Below are 6000 nucleotides of genomic sequence, written 5' to 3'. Positions count from 1 at the left end.
TATACATCATCTGCCATGCATTTGCCCACTCACCTAATCTATCCAAGTCACTCTGCAGCCTCATAGCATCCTCCTCGCAGCTCACACTGCCACCCAACTTAGTGTCATCCGCAAATTTGGAGATACTACATTTAATCCCCTCGTCTAAATCATTAATATACAGTGTAAACAGCTGGGGCCCCAGCACAGAACCTTGCGGTACCCCACTAGTCACTGCCTGCCATTCTGAAAAGTCCCCATTTACTCCTACTCTTTGCTTCCTGTCTGACAACCAGTTCTCAATCCACGTCAGCACACTACCCCCAATCCCATGTGCTTTAACTTTGCACATTAATCTCTTGTGTGGGACCTTGTCGAAAGCCTTCTGAAAGTCCAAATATACCACATCAACTGGTTCTCCCTTGTCCACTCTACTGGAAACATCCTCAAAAAATTCCAGAAGATTTGTCAAGCATGATTTCCCTTTCACAAATCCATGCTGACTTGGACCTATCATGTCACCTCTTTCCAAATGCGCTGCTGTGACATCCTTAATAATTGATTCCATCATTTTACCCACTACTGATGTCAGGCTGACCGGTCTATAATTCCCTGTTTTCTCTCTCCCTCCTTTTTTAAAAAGTGGGGTTACATTGGCTACCCTCCACTCCATAGGAACTGATCCAGAGTCAATGGAATGTTGAAAAATGACTGTCAATGCATCCGCTATTTCCAAGGCCACCTCCTTAAGTACTCTGGGATGCAGTCCATCAGGCCCTGGGGATTTATCGGCCTTCAATCCCATCAATTTCCCCAACACAACTTCCCGACTAATAAGGATTTCCCTCAGTTCCTCCTCCTTACTAGACCCTCTGACCCCTTTTATATCCGGAAGGTTGTTTGTGTCCTCCTTAGTGAATACCGAACCAAAGTACTTGTTCAATTGGTCCGCCATTTCTTTGTTCCCCGTCATGACTTCCCCTGATTCTGACTGCAGGGGACTTACGTTTGTCTTTACTAACCTTTTTCTCTTTACATACCTATAGAAGCTTTTTTTTAAGTTAATAATTCCAAATTTACTTTGATCATATCTTCACACCACACCTTTTACTCCAGACAATTCATTTGGTACCTCTATACACAGAGGGAAATGAACAAGTGAGGAGTGACAGTGCTGACGTAATCCCTTGGCATCCTCTGATGCCTTGAGATGACCTGTCCAAGGAAATGGGTCAGGGGGTGTGAAAAGTACCCATGTTTTGACACTCCAGTCTGCAGGAAACTCTTTGGGCCAAGATATGCACTCAGATAATGCTTCAGGATTGTGTGAATTCTTCATTAGTACAGGAGCTGACTCTTCTTGGTAAATCAACTCTTCCCCATCTCACTTGGAATCCTCATCTGTTATAGAAAGCACCCGAGGGTCCCATTCAATCCTCGCGTTGCCGCGGGCCACTGCTCCTGGGCGGAGAGGGACGAGAGCAGCAAGTTGTTGGCCTTGGACCGGCCTGCCTGTCCGCCCGCTGGGACGTCCCACCGCTGACAGCCGGCGGGTGTTGCCGATGTTGAGGAACGGGTTCCTCCTGCTCTTCTGCTTGCTGTGGATGCCGCTCACCTCCGCTTTCTCATCGGGGGAAAAGTGCGTCGCTGGAGCCAGGGCGGAGCGCTCAGCCACGCCGAGCTGCGGGCCCGTTCCCTCCTCAGCCTCAGGATAATCCGATGGCTTCTCGAAACTGGGGGAAGCTCCCTCTACACTGTCCCATCAAACACTCCCAGGGCAGGTACAGGGGGTTAGATACAGAGTAAAGCTCCCTCTACACTGTCCCATCAAACACTCCCAGGGCAGGTACAGCACGGGGTTAGATACAGAGTAAAGCTCCCTCTACACTGTCCCATCAAACACTCCCGGGGCAGGGACAGGGGGTTAGATACAGAGTAAAGCTCCCTCTACACTGTCCCATCAAACACTCCCAGGGCAGGTACAGGGGGTTAGATACAGAGTAAAGCTCCCTCTACACTGTCCCATCAAACACTCCCGGGGCAGGTACAGGGGGTTCGATACAGAGTAAAGCTCCCTCTACACTGTCCCATCAAACACTCCCAGGGCAGGTACAGGGGGTTAGATACAGAGTAAAGCTCCCTCTACACTGTCCCATCAAACACTCCCGGGGCAGATACAGGGGGTTCGATACAGAGTAAAGCTCCCTCTACACTGTCCCATCAAACACTCCCAGGGCAGGTACAGGGGGTTAGATACAGAGTAAAGCTCCTCTGCACTGTCCCATCAAACACTCCCAGGGCAGGTACAGGGGGTTAGATACAGAGTAAAGCTCCCTCTACACTGTCCCATCAAACACTCCCAGGGCAGGTACAGGGGGTTAGATACAGAGTAAAGCTCCCTCTACACTGTCCCATCAAACACTCCCAGGGCAGGTACAGGGGGTTAGATACAGAGTAAAGCTCCCTCTACACTGTCCCATCAAACACTCCCAGGGAAGGTACAGGGGGTTAGATACAGAGTAAAGCTCCCTCTACACTGTCCCATCAAACACTCCCAGGGCAGGTACAGGGGGTTAGATACAGAGTAAAGCTCCCTCTACACTGTCCCATCAAACACTCCCAGGACAGGTACAGGGGGTTAGATACAGAGTAAAGCTCCCTCTACACTGTCCCATCAAACACTCCCAGGGCAGGTACAGGGGGTTAGATACAGAGTAAAGCTCCCTCTACACTGTCCCATCAAACACTCCCAGGGCAGGTACAGGGGGTTAGATACAGAGTAAAGCTCCCTCTACACTGTCCCATCAAACACTCCCAGGGCAGGTACAGGGGGTTAGATACAGAGTAAAGCTCCCTCTACACTGTCCCCATCAAACACTCCCAGGGCAGGTACAGGGGGTTAGATACAGAGTAAAGCTCCCTCTACACTGTCCCATCAAACACTCCCAGGGCAGGTACAGGGGGTTAGATACAGAGTAAAGCTCCCTCTACACTGTCCCATCAAACACTCCCAGGGCAGGTACAGGGCGTTAGATACAGAGTAAAGCTCCCTCTACACTGTCCCATCAAACACTCCCAGGGCAGGTACAGGGGGTTAGATACAGGGTAAAGCTCCCTCTACACTATCCCATCAAACACTCCCAGGGCAGGGTCAGGGGGTTAGATACAGAGTAAAGCTCCCTCTACACTGTCCCATCAAACACTCCCAGGGCAGGTACAGCACGGGGTTAGATACAGAGTAAAGCTCCCTCTACACTTTCCCATCAAACACTCCCAGGGCAGGTACAGGGGGTTAGATACAGAGTAAAGCTCCCTCTACACTGTCCCATCAAACACTCCCAGGGCAGGTACAGGGGGTTAGAAACAGAGTAAAGCTCCCTCTACACTGTCCCATCAAACACTCCCAGGGCAGGTACAGGGGGTTAGATACAGAGTAAAGCTCCCTCTACACTGTCCCATCAAACAGTCCCAGTGCAGGTACAGGGGGTTAGATGCAGAGTAAAGCTCCCTCTACACTGTCCCATCAAACACTCCCAGGGCAGATACAGCATGGGGTTAGATACAGAGTAAAGCTCCCTCTACACTGTCCCATCAAACACTCCCAGGGCAGGTACACGGGGTTAGATACAGAGTAAAGCTCCCTCGACACTGTCCCATCAAACACTCCCAGGGCAGGTGCAGCACGGGGTTAGATACAGAGTAAAGCTCCCTCTACACTGTCCCATCAAACACTCCCAGGGCAGGTACAGGGGTTAGATACAGAGTAAAGCTCCCTCTACACTGTCCCATCAAACACTCCCAGGGCAGGTACAGGGGGTTAGATAGAGTAAAGCTCCCTCTACACTGTCCCATCAAACACTCCCAGGGCAGGTACAGGGGGTTAGATACAGAGTAAAGCTCCCTCTACACTGTCCCATCAAACACTCCCAGGGCAGGTACAGGGAGTTAGATACAGAGTAAAGCTCCCTCTACACTGTCCCATCAAACACTCCCAGGGCAGGTACAGCACGGGGTTAGATACAGAGTAAAGCTCCCTCCACACTGTCCCATCAAACACTCCCAGGGCAGGTACAGGGGGTTAGATACAGAGTAAAGCTCTCTCTACACTGTCCCATCAAACACTCCCAGGGCAGGTACAGGGGGTTAGATACAGAGTAAAGCTCCCTCCACACTGTCCCATCAAACACTCCCAGGGCAGGTACAGGGGGTTAGATACAGAGTAAAGCTCCCTCTACACTGTCCCATCAAACACTCCCAGGGCAGGTACAGGGGGTTAGATACAGAGTAAAGCTCCCTCTACACTGTCCCATCAAACACTCCCAGGGCAGGTACAGGGGGTTAGATACAGAGTAAAGCTCCCTCTACACTGTCCCATCAAACACTCCCAGGGCAGGTACAGGGGGTTAGATACAGAGTAAAGCTCCCTCTACACTGTCCCATCAAACACTCCCAGGGCAGGTACAGGGGGTTAGATACAGAGTAAAGCTCCCTCTACACTGTCCCATCAAACACTCCCAGGGCAGGTACAGGGGGTTAGATACAGAGTAAAGCTCCCTCTACACTGTCCCATCAAACACCCCCAGGGCAGGTACAGGGGGTTAGATACAGAGTAAAGCTCCCTCTACACTGTCCCATCAAACACTCCCAGGGCAGGTACAGGGGGTTAGATACAGAGTAAAGCTCCCTCTACACTGTCCCATCAAACACTCCCAGGGCAGGTACAGGGGGTTAGATACAGAGTAAAGCTCCCTCTACACTGTCCCATCAAACACTCCCAGGGCAGGTACAGCACGGGGTTAGATACAGAGTAAAGCTCCCTCTACACTGTCCCATCAAACACTCCCAGGGCAGGTACAGCACGGGGTTAGATACAGAGTAAAGCTCCTTCTACACTGTCCCATCAAACACTCCCAGGGCAGGTACAGGGGGTTAGATACAGAGTAAAGCTCCCTCTACACTGTCCCATCAAACACTCCCAGGGCAGGTACAGGGGGTTAGATACAGAGTAAAGCTCCCTCTACACTGTCCCATCAAACACTCCCAGGGCAGGTACAGCACGGGGTTAGATACAGAGTAAAGCTCCCTCTACACTGTCCCATCAAACACTCCCAGGGCAGGTACAGGGGGTTAGATACAGAGTAAAGCTCCCTCTACACTGTCCCATCAAACACTCCCAGGGCAGGTACAGCACTGGGTTAGATACAGAGTAAAGCTCCCTCTACACTGTCCCATCAAACACTCCCAGGGCAGGTACAGGGGGTTAGATACAGAGTAAAGCTCCCTCTACACTGTCCCATCAAACACTCCCAGGGCAGGTACAGGGGGTTAGATACAGAGTAAAGCTCCCTCTACACTGTCCCATCAAACACTCCCAGGGCAGGTACAGCACGTGGTTAGATACAGAGTAAAGCTCCCTCTACACTGTCCCATCAAACACTCCCAGGGCAGGTACAGCACGTGGTTAGATACAGAGTAAAGCTCCCTCTACACTGTCCCATCAAACACTCCCAGGACAGGTACAGGGGGTTAGATACAGAGTAAAGCTCCCTCTACACTGTCCCATCAAACACTCCCAGGGCAGGTACAGGGGGTTAGATACAGAGTAAAGCTCCCTCTACACTGTCCCATCAAACACTCCCAGGGCAGGTACAGGGGGTTAGATACAGAGTAAAGCTTCCTCTGCACTGTCCCATCAAACACTCCCAGGGCAGGTACAAGGGGGTTAGATACAGAGTAAAGCTCCCTCTACACTGTCCCATCAAACACACCCAGGGCAGGTACAGGGGGTTAGATACAGAGTAAAGCTCCCTCTACACTGTCCCATCACACACTCCCAGGGCAGGTACAGGGGGTTAGATACAGAGTAAAGCTCCCTCTACACTGTCCCATCACACACTCCCAGGGCAGGTACAGCACGGGGTTAGATACAGAGTAAAGCTCCCTCTACACTGTCCCATCAAACACTCCCAGGGCAGGTACAAGGGGGTTAGATACAGAGTAAAGCTCCCTCTACACTGTCCC

This window comes from Pristiophorus japonicus, unplaced genomic scaffold, assembly GCF_044704955.1.
Source record: "Pristiophorus japonicus isolate sPriJap1 unplaced genomic scaffold, sPriJap1.hap1 HAP1_SCAFFOLD_424, whole genome shotgun sequence".
NCBI classification, from domain to species: domain Eukaryota; kingdom Metazoa; phylum Chordata; class Chondrichthyes; family Pristiophoridae; genus Pristiophorus; species Pristiophorus japonicus.
Note: the sequence above shows the minus strand (reverse complement) of the source record.